This window comes from Rhinopithecus roxellana, chromosome 16, assembly GCF_007565055.1.
Source record: "Rhinopithecus roxellana isolate Shanxi Qingling chromosome 16, ASM756505v1, whole genome shotgun sequence".
NCBI classification, from domain to species: Eukaryota; Metazoa; Chordata; class Mammalia; order Primates; family Cercopithecidae; genus Rhinopithecus; species Rhinopithecus roxellana.
In genome coordinates, this window is record NC_044564.1 from 25,057,692 (window position 1) to 25,079,078 (window position 21,387).

Sequence of the window (21,387 nt, forward strand, 5' to 3'; positions counted from 1 at the left end):
TGTGGGACTGAGTCCTTAACCTACAGAATCTGATGTTATCTCCAGATAGCGTCAACAACGAATTGAATTGGAGGACTAAGATAAGAGAGAAACTATAAAATTCTTAAAAGAAAACATAGGTGCAAATCTTCATGACCTTGCATTCACTAAGTTTTGTAGATGTGACACCAAAACACAATGAACAAAAGTAAAAAGAAATGGGACACAATTAAAATTATTATTATTTTTTGAGACAGAGTCTTGCTCTGTTGCCCAGGCTGAAGTGCAGTGGCATGATCTCGGCATACTGTAACTTCCACCTCCTGGGTTCAAGCGATTCTCCTGCCTCAGCCTCCCGAGTAGCTGGGATTACAGGCATGTGCCACCACTTCTGGCTAATTTTTGTATTTTTAGTAGAGACGGGGTTTCGACATGTTGGCCAGGCTGGTCTCAAACTCCTGACCTCAGGTGACCCACCCGCCTCAGACTCCCAAAGTGCTAGGATTACAGGTATCAGCCACTATCCTCGGCCCAGGGTTTCTTTTTCAGATGACGAAATGTATTCTAAAATTGATTTTGGTGATGGTTACACAACTTTGTGAATATGCTAGAAACCATTAAACTATATACTTTAATAAATAGGTGAATTGTATGATACATGCATTAAAATCACAATAAAGCTGATTGGGGGAAAAAAGGCTGGAGCCCAAACACCCAGGTCCCTCAGAGATCTTGGTTTCTAAAATATCATTATTTGGCCGGCATGGTGGCTCACGCCTGTAATCCCAGCACTTTTGCGAGCCCTAGGCGGGTGGATCACAAGGTCAGGAGTTCAAGACCAGCCTGGCCAAGATGGTGAAATCCCATCTCTAGTAAAACCAAAAGTTAGCCAGGCACAGTGGCATTTGCCTGCAATCCCAGCTACTCGGGAGGCTGAGGCAGGAGAACTCTTGAACCTGGGCAGCAGAGGTTGCAGTGAGCCAAGACTGCACCACTGCACTCCAGCCTGGGCGACACAGAGAGACTCCATCTCAAAAAATAAATAAAATAATATAAAAATCATTATTCAATAAAAGGAACTGGGGCCCTTTGGTGAAACACCCAATTCTAAAATCTGCAGCAGGAAAAATAAAAGACAAGCCTAGAGCATCTTATAATGCCAAAAAGTAAGTGCTAAAGAAAACAAATTGGAGTATTTCAAAACAGCATAGGAGCCAACCTGCAAGAGCTCCTAACGGCCAAAACTAGGACAATCTAAGCTATTAAATACACAATGTAATACTGTTACCCAAAATATGAAATAAATATAAATGAGTACATACTGATAAGTATCACTGAATGGAAAAATATTGGTGGAGAAGGGTCAAATCTTCCTTACAGTAGTACTATAAATAATCATAATCCACATTCAGGTGGTGAAGTTGAATTCCCCTTCCCTAGAGTGTGGGCTGGATTTAATGACTCACTTTCTAACAATAGAGTACGGAAAGAAAAAGTAGCTCTACCGTAGAGAAATCTGGCAGACACGTTAACCAAGTGATCAAGGTTAATATTACTAGCGGTAAATCATACTGGTATCATGACCTCCCTAATGTGATGTGGTAAGAAAGGCACTTCATCTCTGTGGTATTCTTCCCCCAAAATCTATAACCCCATTCTAGTCAGGAGAAAAACATCAGATAACCCAAATGCAGGAATGTTCTGCCAAATCTAGCCCATCCTCTTCAAAAATTGTCAAGGTCACAAAAAATAAGGAAAGGTAGAGAAACCATGAAAGACTGGAGGAAACTAAAATGACAAGACAACTTAATACAGTGTGCTATCCTGAACTGGACTCTGAATTAAGAAGATGATATGGAGGCACAGAAGAATACAGTGCTAGTGAGTACAGGGATTCTTTTTGAGATGATGAAATATTCTGTAATTAGATGGTGGTGATGGCTGTACAACCATCTGAATATACTAAAAACCACTGAACTGTATACTTTAAAAGGGTGAATTTTATGGTATATGAATTCTACCTTAATTAATACATTAGTGCAGAAACTGGTGAAATCTAAACTAACTGGAGATTAGTTAATAAAGCTGGAGTGGCTATCTGAATAACAGAGAAAGTATACTTTAGAACAAAGAACATTGTCACAGATAAACAGGGTAATTTCATAAGGGGATCAATTCACAAAGAAGACATAATATTAACTGTGTGTGCACCTAATAACAACAGAGCTTTAGAACACAAAATTATGTAACTAAAAACTTTTATCACCAAATGGAAAAATAGAAAAATGCACAATTACAGTTGAAGATACTATCACTTCTCTCTCAACAGTCTAAAGCAGCAGCCCCCAACTCTTTTGGCACCAGGTACTGATTTCATTGAAGACAATTTTTCCACGGACAAGAGGGTGGAAGAGTGGGAAGGGTAGTGAGGTGGGTATTTCGGGATGAAACCGTTCCACCTCAAATCATCAGGCATTAGATAGATTCTCACAACGAACACTCAACCTAGATCCCTCACATGCCCAGTTCACAACAGGGTTCGTACTCCTTGAGAATCTAATGCCCAAGTTGATCTGACTAGAGGTAGAGCTCACCTCCTGCTGTGTGGCCTGCTTCCTAACAGGCCACAGAGTGGTATCAGATCAGTATCGGTTACGGACCCCTGGTCTAAAGTACAAGGAGACAAAAACTCAGTAAGGATACAGAAGACAATAAGCCACCGAACAGCAGCAGCATACAAATTATTTTTTGTGGACACACAGAACACGCACCAAGACGTACCATATTCTGGAACGTACAACATCTATCTACAAAGTTTAAAGAACTGACATAATACATAGCATATTCTTTAACCACACTGAATAAAGCCAGAAATTTTGACTTTCTAAATTCAAAGATACTTAGTAAATCCCCAAATATTTGGAAATTACGTAACTGTACATGTCACAGTATAAAGAGGAAGCCACAAAGTTACTTAGAAAATTGTTTAATTGAATATGAAAAAAATGACAATGAAAATCTGTAACATACACCTAAAGCAATACTCAAATGGAAATTTTTAGAATTGCTTGCACTGGAAAAGAAATAGGTCTCATTTCAATAATATAAACTTCTACTTAAGAAATGAGAAAAATGGCCCGGCACAGTGGCTCACGCTTGTAATCCCAGCACTTTAGGAGGTCAAGGTGGGCAGATCATGAGGTCAGGAGATCGAGACCATCCTGGCTAACATGGTGAAATTCCATCTCTACTAAAAATACAAAAAATTAGCCGGGCCTAGTGGCAGACGCCTGTAATCCCAGCTACTCAGGAGGCTGAGGCAGGAGAATGGCGTGAACCTGGGAGGCGGAGCTTGCAGTGAGCCGAGATCGCGCCACTGCACTCCAGCCTGGGCGACAGAGCGAGACTCTGCCTCAAAAAAAAAAAAAAAAAAAAAGAAATGAGAAAAATACTAAATTAGGCCAGATGCAGTGGCTTACACCTATAATCCCAACACTTACAGAGGCCGAGGCAGGTGGATTGCTTGAGCACAGGAGTTGGAGAGCAGCCTGAACAACATGGTAAGACCTCATCTTCACGAAAAATACAAAAAGTTGCCAGGCGTGATGGTGCACCCCTGAGGTCCCAGCTACTTGGGAGGCTGAGGTGGAAGGATCACTTAAGTTTGGGAGGTTGAGGCTGCAGTGAATCATAATCTTGCCACTGCACTCCAGGCTGGGTGACAGAGTGAGACCTTGTCTCAAAAAAACAAAATGAAAGAAAACAAAACAAAAGAGGAAAGAAAGAAAGGGTGGGGGGGAGAGGGAGAGAGAGAGGGAGAGCGGAAGGAAGGAAGGAAGGAAGGAAGGAAGGAAGGAAGGAAGGGAGGGAGGGAGGGAGGGAGGGAGGGAGGGAGGGAAAGAGAGACTATGAAATTAAACTAAAAGCAAGCAGAAGAAATAAAACTGACATAAAAGCAGAAATTAAACTGAAAAAGAGGAAAACTGCAGGGTGTGTGTGTGGGTGATCAATAAAACCAGAAGCTGGTTCTCTTTGAAACCATCAAGAAAACTGGTAAGCCCCTAGCCAGACTGATCAACCGAAAGAAAAAAAAAAAAAAAAAAAAAAACCACCACACACACACAAATTACCAACCAACACCAGGAATAAAATAGGAGACAGTACTACAGATCGTACTAGTATTAAAAGAATAAGGGAATATTATAAATAACTCTATGCTCATAAATTGAATAAATAATATTAAAGAGACAAATTACTTGAAAAATACAAAGCTACTTAAGAATAAATACATAATCTGAATAGGCATATATTAAAGAAATTGAATTTGTATCTAAAACCTTCAGACAAAGCAATCTCCTGAGCCAGATAACTTCGACAGCAAATTCTACCAAGGAAGAAATAATAACTCTAAACAAATTTTTTTTAGAAAACAAAATAAGGGGGACTATATTTCCCACATCATTTTACTATACAGACATATAATATATATAGAGACAAAAGAGGATTATGAAAACTTCCATTAAAGTTAGGAATCTGGTCCTTGGAAATATAACTTCTTATATCTCATTTCTATGGACAAATGAGATTATCCTTTTGAGAAACAAATAACAAAATGATGTTGTCTGTGTAGTCAAATCTTTAGGTCTTAAAAAATGTCTTGGCTGGCTGTGGAGGCTCACGCCTGTAATCCCAGTACTTTGGGTGGTCGAGGTGGGCGGATCACCTGAGGTCGGGAGTTCGAGACCAGCCTGACCAACACGAAGAAACCCCATCTCTACTAAAAGTACAAAATTAGCCGGGCATGGTGGCACATACCTGTAATCCCAGCTACTCGAGAGGCTGAGGCAGGAGAATCGCTTGAACCTGGGAGGCAGAGGCTGCGGTGAGCCGAGACCGCACCATTGCACTCCAGCCTGGGCAACAAGAGCAAAACACCGTCCAAAAAAAAAAAAATGTCTTGAGACCAGGCACCATGGCTTGTGCCTGTAATTCCAACACTTTGGGGAGACCTAGGTGGGCAGACTGCTTGAGTTCAAGACTAGCCTGGGCAACATGGTGAAACCCCATCTCTACAAAAAATACAAAAATTTGCCAGGCATGGTGGACAAGCCTGTAATCCCAGCTACTCAGGAGGCTGAGGTGGGAAAATCACCTGAGCACAGGAGGTCGAGTCTACAGTAAGCTGTGATCACGCCACTGTACTCCAGCCTGGGTGACAGAGCAAGACCCTGTCTCAAAAAAAAAAAGTCTTGTTAGATTACTTAGGATACTAACAGAAATCTCTGCAGTGTAACTAGGAATATATGCATGAAAATTTATGTAGAATAGATGATATGCACCTATGTAATAAAAGGTAGCACGGGATAGTAGTAAAGAACGCTGACTCAAGAAGCCAGGACTATCTGGGTTTGAATCCTGACTCTGCAACTCAGCTGTTACCTTAAGCAACTCTTATTTAATTTATATTGATCAACTAATTGATTAAGACAGGGTTATGCTGTCACCCAGGCTGAAATATAGTGGCACAAATATGGATCACTGCCAGCCTTGACCTCTCAGGCTCAAGCGATCCTGTCCCAGCCTCCTGAGCAGCTGAGACCACAGGCCATGTCACCATACCCAGCTAAATTTTTGATTTTTTATAAAGATTTCACCATTTAAACTTCTGGGCTCAAGCAATCCTCCCACTTTGGTCTCCTAAAATGCTGGCACTATGTGTAGTCCTAATTAGGGAAAAGGAATCAGGCTAGTGGGACCGAGGGAAAGCAATAAAAGAAAGGCGATAAGCCACAAGTCAGCCTTTCTTCATCATCCAGGACACGTAAGTCCTCCTGTGCAAATAACTCACAATCTTCCTGTGCCCAACTATCACCACACACCCGCAAGTTAGCTCACTGCAACCTTGGCGTTCTCAGTACTCCACAAAGCCCTCTTCAGCATACTGCATAAACACTATCCTATAAAATCTCTAGCAAGCCTTTGTTTCTCTGCAGTTGGCTTCTCTCTGGCAGGCTGCTGGCTGCCTCCCTCGCAATGTATTTTCCTACGTTCTCTAATAAACTTGCCTTTTTTTGTAAATTTGAGACGGGGTCTCACTCTGTCAACAAGGCTGGAGTGCAGTGGTGCAATCTTGCCTCAGGGCAACCTCCATGTCTGAGATTCAAGCGATCCTCCCATATCAGTCTCCAGAGTAACTGGGACTACAGATGCGCACCACCAGGCCTGGCTAATTTTTCATTATTTTTTGTAGGGACAGGGTTTCGCCATGTTGCCAAGACTGGTCTCGAACTCCTGGGCTCAATGATCCTCCTGCCTCAGCCTCTCTAAATGCTGGGATTACAGGCGTGAGCCACTGCACCTGGCCTGCCTTCCTTTACTTACAACTGCCTCAGTAAATTACTTAGTAAGTTTGGAACTGTGCCACTGGTCCAAACAGCCATTGTTCTCCTAGACAGATTATAGATGAGAGCCTATATTGTGTATTGCTCAGTTACTTAATTTATATCTCAGTTTCCTCACCAGTAAAAAGGTGATAACAGTAGTTATTTAATGCGTTTGTATGAGGATTAAATGAGGTAACGCTTGAACAATGTTTAGAACTGTGCCTGACAAATTAAAAGATATAAAAATATAAATAGGTGGATAGGCACGGTGGCTCATGCTTGTAATCCCACCACTTTGGGAGGCTGAGGCGGGCGGATAACCTGAGGTCAGGAGTTCAAGACCAGCCTGGCCAATGCGGTGAAACCCCATCACTTACTAAAAAAAATACAAAAATCAGCTGGACGTGATGGCGGTCGCCTGTAATCCCAGCTATTCAGGAGGCTGAGGAAGGAGAATCACTTGAACCCGGGAGGTGGAGTTTTCAGTGAGCCGAGATGGTGCCACTGCACTTCAGCCTGGGCGCAAAGAGCAAGACTCCATCTCCAAAAATAAATAAATAAAAATATAGATAGATAGGTAGGTAGGTAGGTAGGTAGGTAGGTAGGTAGGTAGGTAGGTAGGTAGATAGATAGATAGATAGATAGATAGATAGATAGACAGACAGACAGACAGATGGACGGATGGATATGGAAGAGGGAGGGAGAGAGAGGCAAGAATCATGAAGGCTGTTTTTTTTTTTTTTTTTTGAGACGGAGTCTCGCTCTGTCGCCCCCGTCACTGCAATCTCCACCTCCCAAGTTCAAGCTGTTCTCTTGCCTCAGCTTCTGGAGTAGCTTGGATTACAGGCGCCACCACGCCTGGCTAATTTTTGTATTGTTAGTACAGATGGGGTTTCACCATGTTGGTCAGGCTAGTCTCGAACTCTTTATTTATTGTATTGTATTTGTTTTTGAGACGGAGTCTCGCTCTGTCACCCAGGCTGGAGTGCAGTGGCACAATCTTGGCTCACTGCAAGCTCCGCCTCCCGGGTTCAAGCCATTCTCCTGCCTCAGTCTCCCGAGCAGCTGGGACTATAGGCGCCCACCACCACGCCCGGCTAATTTTTTGTGTTTTTAGTAGAGACGGCGCTTCACTGTGTTAGCCAGGATGGTCTCAATCTCCTGACCCCATGAGTGCTCGCCTCGGCCTCTCAAAGTGCTGGGATTACAGGCGTGAGCTACTGCGCCCAGCCTTATGATTGATTTTTTTAAAGCATCATGCCTAAAGTATGCTTACATTACCACTAGAAGAGGTAACATTGCGTGGTGTGCTTCTAGTAAGGCTATTTAAATTGTACTAAGAACTCCTTCGGTGGAGTTTCCAATCCTCAACTATTCAGCTGAAGTTAACATTCAGGGGGAATATCCTGCTGTAATGTTTCCCTGAGATTATACAATTTTATCTCTATCGCTATTATTTTACTTAGTTTTCAGAACATTATTAACTGTTATTTATTTACTTATTTATTTTTGAGACGGAGTCTCGTTCTGTCGCCCAGGCAGAAGTGTAGTGGTGCAATCTCAGCTCACTGCAAACTCCGCCTCCTGGGTTCAAGCAATTCTCCTGTCTTAGTCTTGCGAATAGCTACAGATGCACGCCACCACACCTGGCTGATTTTTGTATTTTTAGTAGAGATGGGGTTTCACCATGTTGGTCAGGTTAGTCTCCAACTCCTGACCTCAGGTGATCCACCTGCCTCAGCCTCCCAAAGTGCTGGGATTACAGGTGTGAGCCACCATGCAGCCCTTATTAATAATTTTTTTTTTTTTTTGAGACGGAGTCTCGCTCTGTCACCCAGGCTGGAGTGCAGTAGCCGGATCTCAGCTCACTGCAAGCTCCACCTCCGGGGTTTACGCCATTCTCCTGCCTCAGCCTCCCAAGTAGCTGGGACTGCAGGTGCCCGCCATCTCACCCGGCTAGTTTTTTGTATTTTTTAGTAGAGACGGGGTTTCACCGTGTTAGCCAGGATGGTCTCGATCTCCTGACCTTGTGATCCGCCTGTCTCAGCCTCCCAAAGTGCTGGGATTACAGGCTTGAGCCACTGCACCCGGCCAACAATTTAAACATACTATTTCACATGTATATGGTGACCTATAGTTATCTATGTATTACCTCATATACATATTAATACTCCTACGTCAGCCAACTTGTCACTGAAATTTCTTTCCTTTTTGAAATTTTATGAAATAAATAAGATATAACTTGCTGTAAACATATGAATATGAGATCTCATACCATCTCAATTATATTCACAGAATATAACAATTTTAAAAGAAGAAGGGAAGGTACTAGAATCAGTAGTCCTATGTTGTAGCCCTGGCATGATTCTTGACTATTTAACTTACATTTTTCTATTTTTATTTGTCAGGCACAATTCTAAGCATTGTCTTTGCTAGGCCTCTGACCTTAGGTCAATTCATTTAAATCTCTAGATTTCAAGTTTCTTTTTATATAAAATGGCGTAAAACACTGACCCTAGGGAGTTATCATGAGAATCATACACAAATTTTAAGAGAACCTTCAAAAATGGATCCCAAGACACAATTATTTTTTATCTTTTAGAGACAGAGTCTCACTATTTTGCCCAAATTCAAGATCTCAAGTGAGTTTCCCACCTCAGCCTGCTGAGTAGCTGGGACTACAAGGGTGTGGCCCCATGCCTGGCTCCAAGATAATCTTAAATCATCAAATCAAAGGTTAAATCATTTTCATTGTATTCAGGAGCATTAATAAATATTAAAGTATTTTCCACAAGAAGTAAAAAGGAAAATCAAGTTCAACATATTAGAAAATTTGCTCTTACCCATTATAGATCTTAGTAATTTCAGGATATGATTTGAACAAACTAAATTTATGAGAACAAGGGAAACGTAAACATTGATTGGATATCAAGGAATTATGAGCTTTTTTAGTTGTGATAATAGTATTACAGTTAGGTCTCAAAAATATATGTTATTTAGTTGGTGCTATAGTAATTTTTATTTAAAGTTTTTTAAAAAGTAAAACAGCTGGGCATGGTGGCTCATGCCTGTAATCCCAGCACTTTGGGAGGCCAAGGCGGGCGGATCACCTGAGGTTGGGAGTTTGAGACCAGCCTGACCAACATGGAGAAACTCTGTCTCTACTAGAAATACAAAAAAGTAGCCGGGTGTGGTGGCACATGCCTGTAATCCCAGCTACTAGGGAGGCTGAGGCAGGAGATTCGCTTGAACCTGGGAGGTGGAGGTTGTGGTGAGCCAGTGCCACTGCACTCCAGCCTGGGCAACAAGAGCAAAACTCTGTCTCAAAAACAAAAAAGAAAAAAAAAAGGTAAAACAAAACTTGGCCAGGCACGGTGGCTCAAGCCTGTAATCCTAGCACTTTCGGAGGTTGAGGCAGGTGGATCACAAGGTCAAGGGTTCAAGACCAGCCTGGCCAATTAAAAAAAAAGGTAAAACAAAATAAAACGTATTTTAAAAATACATTTTGAGGCTAGGTACAGTGGCTAATGCCTATAATCCCAGCACTTTGAGAGGCTGAGGTGGGAGGATCAGCTTGAGCCCAGGAGTTCAAGACCAGCCTCAGCAACATAGTGAGATCCTCAACTCTACAAAAAAAATTCTTTAAAATTAGCCAGTCATGGCCGGGCGCGGTGGCTCAAGCCTGTAATTTTGGGAGGCCGAGACAGGCGGATCACGCGGTCAGCAGATCGAGACCATCCTGGCTAACACGGTGAAACCCCGTCTCTACTAAAAAATACAAAAAACTAGCCGGGCGAGATGGCGGGCGCCTGTAGTCCCAGCTACTTGGGAGGCTGAGGCAGGAGAATGGCGTGAACCCAGGAGGGGGAGCTTGCAGTGAGCTGAGATCCGGCCACTACACTCCAGCCTGGGCGGCAGAGAGAGACTCCGCCTCAAAAAAAAAAAAAAAAAAATTAGCCAGTCATGGTGGTGTGCGCTTGTAGTCCTGGCTACTCAGGAGGCTGAAGTGGGAAGATTGCTTGAACCCAGGAGTTCCAGGCTGCAGTGAGCTATGATCCTGATATTGCACCCCAGCCTGGGAGACAGATCGAGACCCTATCTTAAAACAAACAAAAAACTATTATGAAATTTTCACAAATGAAATGAAAAATAGAAATTAATTTCAAAATAAAATGGAGGAGGGGGCAAGTAGGATAAAGATAAAACAAGATTTGCCATGAGTTATTTATGGAAGCTGAGTAATGGGTACATAGTTTATCATACCCCTACTTCTACTTTCGTATAATGGAAAATTTCAGATACAAAAACCTTTTTAATAAGATGACTAGGCCGGGCACAGTGGCTCACGCCTTTAATCCCAACACTTTGGGAGGCCAAGGCGGATGGACCACCTGAGGTGAGGAGTTCAAGAACAGCCTGGCCAACATGGAGAAACCCCGTCTCTACTAAAAATACAAAACTTAGCCAGGCATGGTGGAACGTGCCTGTAATACCAGATACTTGGTATGCTGAGGCACAAGAATCGCTTGAACCCAGGAGGCAGAGGTTGCAGTAAGACAAGATTGGGCCACTGCACTCCAGCCTGGGTGACAGAGTGAGACTCTGCCTCAAAAACAAACAACAACAACAAAAAAAAACAAAAAAACTAATATATACTTTTTTAAGTGTTAGGGTGTTTTGCATAACCAGCATAATCACACCATTATGATACAATCGGTGCAACTATTAACCAAGTGAAGATGATGGAACATGGCAAGGTGATTTAAAAGTTCATGTGAGACCAGGTGTGGTGGCTCACACCTGTAATCCCAGCACTTTGAGAGGCCAAGGCAGGAAGATCACTTGAGCCTAGGAATTCAAGACCAGCCTGGGCAACATAACAACACCCTCTTTAAAAACATTTTTAAAAATTTAGCTAGGCATGGTGGTACCCATCTATAGTCCGAGCTACTTGGGAAGCTGAGGTGGGAGGATCACTTGAGCAGAGTTCAAGATTACAGTGAGCTATGACCACACCACTGCACTTCAGCCTTGCTGACAAAGCAAGATCTTGTCTCTAATAATTAAAGTTCATGTGAAAGCAAAAATACATGAAAATAACATTTCTGATAAAAAGCAATAGGAAGGAATTTTTCCCAGTGGATGGAGAAGCATCCTATAAAGCTATAACAATTAAATGATGAAATGACACACAAGTAGATCAATGATACAGATTAGAACATGTTTATTCAGAAAACAATTTTAAAAATTGCAAATAACTATGGAAAGGATTAAAATAATGTAGGGAAAAATGATTGTCCCTTTGGATGAAGATGCTTGTGGACACATGAATTTAAAAATCACACCTCACTTTCAAGGAGAAAAATATTAAACCACATCTTCAATACGAATCAACAACAGTAGTAAAGATCTAGACAATCTTCAGTCTCTGCAAGAATAAAACGAGTTCCCACACTAATAACAAAAGACTGATTGTTCTGTAGCCATGGTAACATAAATAGCCACCAGAATGAGTTTTAAATTGCTTAATCAATACCTGACAGCTCTATAGCTATAGAACCACAATAATCAATTTTAAATCCACTTAAACAACTTCACTCAGTAACCATGTTTTTGCAAGTAACCCTATCAGTGATACCCCCTACTGATAGCCCCTTGTTTCTGAAAGCTAGCCAATTGGGAACACAGTCATTTCAATGAACACATTTCTGAATACCAAGTATATCAATAACTGTCTCACCCAAGCAACCATGCTTCTACAGTGAATGCCAATCCATCATGCTCGTATTCACCAATCCTTGAACTTCAGGCTTCTCAAAAACCCCATGTAAAATAAGTCTGGTCTAAAAGAGATCAACTGATCAGCAATACCCTCTTTACTTAAGTAAGCAGTAAACTCAGCTTTGTGAAATACTAAGCAGTAGTAATATCCTCTGACACTCTGTAGCCTTTATAAAAGGTGTGCTAGACCAATACATACCAACACAGAAATATACACTCAAGACGTGTTAAGTGAAAAAGGCAAAGCAGTATATAGGCAGATGCTATTTTAAAATAATTATGCTCCATCCATCTATCTATCTGTTAAAAAACAGGCTGGGTGCAGTGGCTCATGTCTGTAATCCCAGGAGGCCTTGGAAGGGGATGGCAGGAGGACTGCCTGAGGACAAGAGTTTGAGACCAATCTGGGCAACATATCAGTTCTACAAAAGAAAAATAATAATAATAATAAATATGTATACATATATAAAAACAATGTGTGTGTACATATAATTCTTCATATGCATTGTGCATATATTTAAAAAGACAGAAAAGACACATTCCTAACCATTAACAATGATTAGCTCAGGAACAAAGGGCAACAGAGGAAGAATGGGGCATTTAAAGAACTATTATAACTTCTTTATGACTGATATAATGAACATGTTATTATTTTTATAAACTGAAAAAAGACTTTTCACTTGTGAATCTTCTATACAATGGTCTATACACTTTGCACTGAAAACTGACATCTGGAATGACACTCTCAAGTTTGAAAATATAAAAACTAAGTTAAGGCTGGGCACGGTGGTTCACGCCTGTAATCCCAGCACTTACGGAGGCCGAGGCAGGCAGATCACTTGAAGTCACGAGTTCAAGTCCAGCCTGGCCAACATGGTGAAACCCCATCTCTACTAAAAACACAAAAATTAGCTGGGCGTGACAGCGGGCACCTGTAATCCCAGCTACTTGGGAGGCTAAGATAGGAGAATCGCTTGAACCTGGGAAGCAGGGGTTACAGTGAGTGGAGACCATGCCACTGCACTCCAGCCTGGGCAACAGAACGCAATTCTGTCTTAAAAAAAAAAAAATTTAGGCCAGGCACAATGGTTGGCTCATGCCTGAAACCCTAGCACTTTGGGAGGCCAAGGCGGCGGATTGCTTGAGCCCAGAAGTTCAAGATCAGCCTGACAACCTGGTGAAGCCCAGTCTCCACACACACTATAATTTTTTTAACTTAGCCAGGCATGACGGCTTGAGCCTACAGTCCCAACTACTCAGGATGCTGAGGTAGGAGTATCGCTTGAGCCTGGAAGGTCAAGTATGCAGTGAGCCATGACGGTACCACCGCACTCCAGCCTGCCTGACAGAATGAGACCTGGTCCCTCTCAAAAAAAGTTTTAATAGAAATTACAGGATATTTTTCATTCGAAATTGTGTACAGATGAGACCTATGAGTTATAACTCAACTTCCTTAGGAAGTCTGATAGCCTTAAGGAGTCTTATGTTTAGGTCACGTGTGGAATTACCATCTTTACTTTGCAGTTATACAGTGCTTATACATAAGCACTGGTTCTTTCTGCAGTAACCTTTTTTTTTTTTTTTTTTTTTTGAGACGGAGTCTCGCTCTGTTGCCTGGGCTGCAGTGCAGTGGCCGGATCTCAGCTCACTGAAAGCTCCGCCTCCCGGGTTTACGCCATTCTTCTACCTCAGCCTCCCGAGTAGCTGGGACTACAGGCGCCCGCCACCTCGCCCGGCTAGATTTTTGTATTTTTTAGTAGAGACGGGGTTTCACCGTGTTAGCCAGGATGGTCTCGATCTCCTGACCTCGTGATCCACCCGTCTCGGCCTTCCAAAGTGCTGGGATTACAGGCTTGAGCCACCGCGCCCGGCCTGCAGTAACCTTTTATTCAAGTTATCAATAAACTTTTGCTTAATCATGCTATCTGTTAAACTGTAAAAGTAATAACTTAGTAATAGCTCATTATATCTAGAAGTCACAGTTGGTTGTCCAGCCCTAAATGACCTAGGAGACATTTCATCATTGCTGTGCTAAGAGGTGGGGGAAAAAAACAGCAGCACAAAATTAAACAGAAAAGTTACTTTCATTTACCTACAGATCCGCTGAAGTGAAAGTAGTATCTATAATATTAGATCTTCCTTTTCTTTCTTTTTTTTTTTTTTTTTTTTTTTTTAGGACGGAGTCTTGCTCTGTTGCTCAGGCTCGAGTGCAGTGGGCGTGATCTCCGCTGACTGCAACCTCCAACTCCCAGGCTCAAGCAATTCTCCTGTCTCACCCTCCTGAGTAGCTGGGATTACAGGTGCCTGCTACCACACCCAGTTACTTTTTGTATTTTTAGGAGAGATGAGGTTTCACCACATTGGCCAGGCTGGTCTCAAACTCCTGACCCCAAGTGATCCACCTGCCTCAGTCTCTTAAAGTGCTGGGATTACACGCATGAGCCACAGAGCCTGGCCTGATATGAAATCTTAACCATTTATTTCTGAAACTGTTAAGCAAGTGTACTGAAGTGTATCTGCTAACCAAATTCACACACACACCAAATCCTTTTTTTTTTTTTTTTTTGAGATGGAGTTTCGCTCTTGTTGCCCAGGCTGGAGTGCAATGGCACCGTCTTGGCTCACTGCAACCTTCATCTCCCGGATTCAAGCAATTGTCCTGCCTCGGCCTCCTGAATATCTGGAATTACAAGCACGTGCCACCATGCCCTGCTATTCTTGTATTTTTAGTAGAGATGGGATTTCTCCATGTTGGGCAGATTGGTCTTGACCTCCTAACCTCAGGTGATCCGCCCACCTCAGCCTCCCAAAGTGCCAGGATTACAGGTGTGAGCCACCATGCCTGGAGCCTCAATTTTTAAATATTGAAGTTTACCATTTAAAAAAATTATCCTGTGTAACTTCCTCTCAATTTTGCTGTTAACCTAAAAACTGCTCTGAAAGAGGGTCTTTTTCTTTTGAAACGAGGTCTCACTCTGTCACCAAGTCCAGTGCCATGGCTAGATCACAGCTCACTGCAGCCTCAACCTTCTTGGCTCAAGTAAACCTCCTGCCTCAGCCTCCCAAATAGCTGGAACTACAGGTATACACCACCATGCCCAGATAACTTTTTTTTTTTTTGGTAGAGACAGTCTCCCCATGTTTCCCCAGGCTGGTCTCGAACTCCTGGACTCAATAGATCCTCCTGCCTCAGTCTCCCATGGTGCCTCATGCTTGTAATCTCAGCTTGAGCCACCATGCCCAGCTAAAAAATGGTCTTTAAAAAAAAATTATTCATGAGGTAAAGTTTTGAATTTGACCTATATATTAAATAGGCCACGCGCAATGGCTCACACCTATAATGCCAGCACTTTGGGAAGCCGAGGCAGGCAGATCACGACGTCAGGAATTGAGACCATCCTGGCTAACACGGTGAAAACAAGTCTCTGCTAAAAAAATACAAAAAATTAGCCAGGCATGGTATCATGCGCCTGTAGTCCCAGCTACTCAGGAAGCTGAGGCTGGAGAATTGCTTGAACCCAGGAGGTGGAGGTTGCAGTGAGCTAAGATCATGCCACTGTACTCCAGCCTGGGCAACAGAGCAAGACTCCGTCTCAAAAAAAAAAAAAAAAGAAATATAGGAAATGAATCTGAGACATCACACCTCAATAGAAGCAATTGTTACAGAAGTTAATTACAACCTTGAGAGGCTCTTTTTCGGGCAACTCCTTACATCTTTATTGATTAATAAGCAAACTCATAAGAACGAGTACTTCCCCTAGTCCATCACAAATAGAATTAAAAATAAGTAAAAAGAACAAGTACCTCCAAAATATATTTCTGTACCATTACCACATATGTCCTCCCTAAAATGCTTGAACCACTCACAAGTGTATCCTATTTAAATTAAGTTTTAAAGTTTCAATTCACCCTGACAATGGACTAAGTGTACCCTCAATGAAATCACCAAACTCATCAGACACCTATTTTTAGTTATATAAACACTATTTATGTAAATATTTTCACTTATTCAATTTATCAACATATTGTTAACTGAAAACCAATCATGTTACCATGTATCAATATGGGAGGTAGGAAACAAACATATTTAGAACACTATGCCTGAATGGCTATGTTTAAATTAAAGGACAGGAATGCAAATAAATGACTACAAATTAAGTGCCTCAAATGAAATCTCTACTAGTTGCTAAAAGAGCACTGTGAAATAAATGCCTAATTCTGGCTGAGACATTCAGGTAAAATTTACAAAGGGGTGCTACTTCAGCCAAGTACCGAGGCCAAGGTGCCTTACAGGCAAAGGGAAAAATAATGCAGAAAGGCTTACACACGTTAGCAAAGACAGAGGCAGTTGGAATATAAACACAACAAAATGTATTTTTGAGACATATAGGAAGTATAGTGAATGAGACTCAGTAATTGATTCGACATTGGGGTTGAGGAGAAGGAAAAATTCAAGGACAACTCTCAGTTTTCTATATTGAGGGAGTAAGTGAACAATCCCAGGTGGAAGTAGTGATAAATAATACTCATTAAGTGTTTACTATATGTCAGCCACTGAGCTAACTGCATCATTTCATCACTCAGTTGTGAAATTAACAGTTAAAAAGATATAGACATAAATGCATATGACCTATTTATTGAGGAATAATTTTCTAGTCATCTATGACTACCAAAAAGCATTTTCCCATTTATTTTGTCTTCTTGAACCACTTTATTTCCTGGGCTTCTCCAATTTCACTCTCTCCTAATGTTCTAACTTTTGTACTCACTCTTTCTCATACTTCTTGGCTCCTCCCAAGATTCTCTTTTTAATTTAATGTACCCTCATCATAACTTTCCTTGGTTTCCTATTCTCCCCAAACGTAGCACATTATAAAAATAAAAGCTGGGCATGGTAACTCATGCCTGTAATCTCACCACTTTAAGGAGGCCGAGGTGGGCAGATCACCTGAGGTCAGGAGTTTGAGACCAGCCTGGCCAACTTGGTGAAACCCCATCTCTACTAAAAGTACAAAAAGCAGCTGGGCATGGTGGCATGAGCCTGTAGTTCCAGCTACTGGGGAGTCTGAGGTAGGAGAATTGTTTGAACCCAGGAGGCAGAGGTTGCAATGAGCTGAGACTATGCCACTGCACTCCAGCCTGGGTGACAAAGCAAGATTCTATCTCAAAACAATAAAAATGAGGCCGGGCACAGTGGCTCACACCTGTAATCTCAGCACTTTGGAAGGCCAAGGCAGGCGGATCATGAGGTCAAGACTTCAAGACCATCCTGACCAACATGGTGAAACCTAGTCTCTGCTAAAAATACAAAAATTAGCTGGGCGTGGTAGCACATGCCTGTAATCCCAGCTACTCAGGAGACTGAGGCAGGACAATTGCTTGAACCCAGGAGGTGGAGGTTTCAGCGAGCCAAGATCATGCCATTGCACTCCAGCCTGGGCAACGAGAGCAAAACTCTGTCTCAAATAATAATAATAAATAAAAAATATTTGGGCAAAGAAAGATATATCCTAAAATGCATAACCATAAAGTCATGAAAAAACGTTATGTGCCGGCTCACGCCTGTAATCCCAGCACTTAGGAAGGCAGAGGTGGATGGATCACCTGAGGTCAGGAGTTCCATAGACCAGCCTGGCCAACATGATGAAAACCCCATCTCTACTAAAAATACAAAATTAGCCAGGTGTGGTGGTAGGCACCTGTAATTCCAGCTACTGAGGAGGCCGAAACAGGAGAATCACTTGAACCCAGGAGGTGTCAGAGATTGCAGTGAGCCGAGACTACACCATTACACTCCAGCCTGGGCAACAAGAGCGAAACTCTGTCTCAAAATAAATAAATAAATAAAACATTGTGTATGTAAATACATAAAACCAGGTATAAACTGACTTGGAGCAAAATTTAGATAACCCCCAATGTGCAGTATTAAATAAATTTTGTTATCCTACTAATTATTTTCAGATGGGATTTCAACAATGACAAAAAAAAATACTTATGTTTTCGTTTGTTTTGAGACAGGGTCTCTCGCCGTGGCGCAGTACAGTGGCACAATCTGGGCTCATTGCAGCCTCCACCTCCCAGGTTCAAGCGATCCTCCCACCTCAGCCTCCCAAGTAGCTAGGACTAGAGGGCTGCACCACTACACCCAACTAGCTTTTTTCATTTTTAGTAGAGACAGGATTCTGCCATATTGCCCAGGCTGGTCTTGAGCTCCCGAGCTCAAGCAATCCACCCACCCCAGTCTCCCAAAGTGCTGAGATTATAGGCATGAGCCACCATACCTGGCCAAAAAACAATTACATATGAATAATTAAATATATCCCAATTATTCCTGCTACCTATTTATTAACATACTATTAAATAGGTGAAAAAGTTTCCTAGTCCTAAATATAATTGTACTCGGTAATAGCTCAGTTGATGGGAAATGTAGTATTTACTGTTGTATTTGGATTTGTGCCTGGATTTAGTGTGAAATGAGGATATTCCCACTGCTGAGTTTTTCTGCTCTGTCATCAGCTCACATCTGCCATAGGATATGTTTCCAACCTAACATCAGCAAACGCAATCAAGACATATTTTTGGGGGGGAGGGTAGAGCAGGTTTTCATTTTTCCAAAAATTCCACCAAGGTAAAGCAAAGCTCCAGCTGAGATGGGAGTGCTGTGTAGGCATTAGTAGTGCTGCCCTCGCTATGCACTTCTTGGATAGTAGCGCAACCCCAAGAAAAGGGTGGTTAAATCATGCTTTCTTATTAACTTGCTGAACTTGTCAAAAGTCTGCCAACTACAAATCTTTAAATTGTTCAATAATAATATGTGGGAAAGAAAAGTGTATATACACACATCCCCCCTAGTGAAGCTATATAATGTGCTGCAGGTTTTAAGGTCAAACTGACAGAAGGGCTGGGATCCTGGCTAAGCCCCACCCTTAAGTTTGCCCTAAGGGAAAACAGCTGACCCTATTTTCCAGCCCAAATGTTGCCTTTTTGGCCTGCTCCGCCCTTGTCCTGTGCCCATAAAAGATTTCAGCTGGCAGAGCAACACAAGCGGCTGAGTGTCAAGGGTACAAGCAGCTTGAGCATAGGAGACTACGGAAAATTTCCGCTATCTTCAGACAGTGAGGCTTCAGACAGGGGCCTGCCAGACACAGCTCGGCTTCAGGGAAAGATCGCCTTCCCATCCCCTTTCCAGCCTCCCTTTCCGCTGAGAGCCACCCACCGTTCAATCAAGTCTTCTGCATTCATCACCTTTCAAACAGTTCGTGTGACCTGATTCTTCCTGGACACCAAACAAGAACTGGGTGCCGAAAGGACAGGGGCCACCATCCTGACTGACCCTCCACTGAGCTGGCTGGCACTTGGCAGGCCCTGGACTGCAGAGCTGAAAGAGCATTGGTTGTGACAAGCTTAGACACTGCTGAGGGCCCTCACAGAGCCTGCACCTACCAGAGTAGCGACCCGCTGGTTCATTCGTTCCAGTTCGCTCCAGTTCCCGCACTGGCTCGCTTGCTCCCACGCTCCCTCCCACCAATAGTGGCCAGCAGAGGGCGGAGTGAAACGAACCACCCCAGTTCCACCCGCGAAGGGGGTTCAAGGGAACTATCCGGTCTCAAAATTATGAATCTTAATCAAAAACCCCAGTCTAGGGGCCGGGTGCGGCGGTTCACGCCTGTAATCTCAGCACTTTGGGAGGCTAAGGCAGGCGGATCACGAGGTCAGGAGTTCAAGACCAGCCTGGCCAACACAGTGAAACCCCATCTCTACTAAAAACACAAAAATTAGCCAGCTGTGGTGGTGGGCGCCTGTAATTCCAGCTACTCGGGAAGCTGAGGCAGGAGAACTGCTTGAACCCGGAAAAAAAGTTTAATTTAGAATTACTATAATACTTATCTCAAAATAAAAATGAAATATAAATAACAGGAAACCCCTGTGCTCTTACTAGACTCTAAAAAGTACAGACCTTAAAAAGGAGACTTTATTGTAGTCTCAATACTGATAGTTCTCTGTATTTATTTTTATTCATTTATTTAATTTTTTTTTTTTTTTTTTTTTTTTTTTTTTTTTTTTTTGAGAGAGAGTCTCGCTCTGTTGCCCAGGCTGGAGTGCAGCGGCACCATCTCGGCTCACTGCAAGCTCCGCCCCCCGGGGTTCACGTCATTCTCCTGCCTCAGCCTCCCATGTAGCTGGGACTACAGGCGCCCAACACCATGCCCGGCTAATTTTTTTTTTTTATTTTTAGTAGAGACGGGGTTTCACCGTGTTAGCCAGGATGGTCTCTATCGCCTGATCTCTCGGCCTCCCAAAGTGCTGGGATTACAGGTGTGAGCCACCGCGCCCAACCTTTATTTTTGTTTTGAGACAGGGTCTTGCTCTGTTGCCCAAGCTGGAGTGCAATGGTATGATCACAGCTCACTGCAATGTCTGCCTCCCAGTCTCAGGCAATCCTCCCACCTCGGCTTCCCCAGTTGCTGGGACCACAGACAGATGTGAGTCACCACAGCCGGCTTTTTAAAATTTTTTTGCAGAGGTGGAGTTTTGCCATGTTGCCCAGGCTGGTCTTGAACTCCTGGATTCAAGCAATCCACCTGCCTAAGCCTCCCAATGTGCTGATGTAAGCCACGATGCCTGGCCCTCTACATTCTTTTTTGTTTTCTGCTTTTGAGAGAGTCTTGCTCTGTTACCCAGGCTGGAATACCATGGCACGATAGCTCACTGTAGCCTCCACCTCCCAGGTTCAAGCAATTCTCCTGCCTCAGCCTCCCAAGTAGCTGGGATACAGGCGTATGCCACCATGCCGGACTAATTTTTTATACTTTTTAGTAGAGATGGGGTTTTGCCATGTTGGCCAGGCTGGTCTCGAACTCCTAACCTCAGGTGATCCACCCACCTTGGCCTCCCAAAGTGCTGGGATTACAGGCCTGAGCCACCAAGCCCAGCCTCCTCTGTATTCTTTCTAATGCAGTAATTAAAAAATGTTTCTTTCAGCTTGGAAAGTAAAGCCATTTCCTCCCAAAAACAAATGTTAGAGAACCAACAGCAGGGTAATGGAACAGTAGAAAAAAACATTTGGACTTTTGGTAAAAAAACATGTGAACATACATATTTACTACTGCCTCCTCACAAACTAGGTTTACTAAGTTTACAGAGAAGGGATTTTTATTTTTAAACCCATAGACCCAAGAGGACAAATGGGAGGACCCAAAACAAACAAAATTTTGGAAGTTGGAAACCAGAAAAATATGTAGTA

General features: G+C 42.7%; 1 protein-coding gene and 1 non-coding gene across 3 annotated transcripts in view; both read right to left on the minus strand.

Annotated features, from left to right (window-relative positions):
* The window catches only part of UBE2R2 (ubiquitin conjugating enzyme E2 R2), a 115,351-nt gene that overhangs the window by 36,080 nt on the left and 57,884 nt on the right, over nucleotides 1–21,387 (minus strand). The gene's annotated exons all lie outside the window — the stretch shown is intronic.
* LOC115894094 lies at nucleotides 18,751–18,876 on the minus strand. Its single transcript, XR_004054139.1, has one exon. It is a non-coding gene; the product is annotated as a U4atac minor spliceosomal RNA (small nuclear RNA).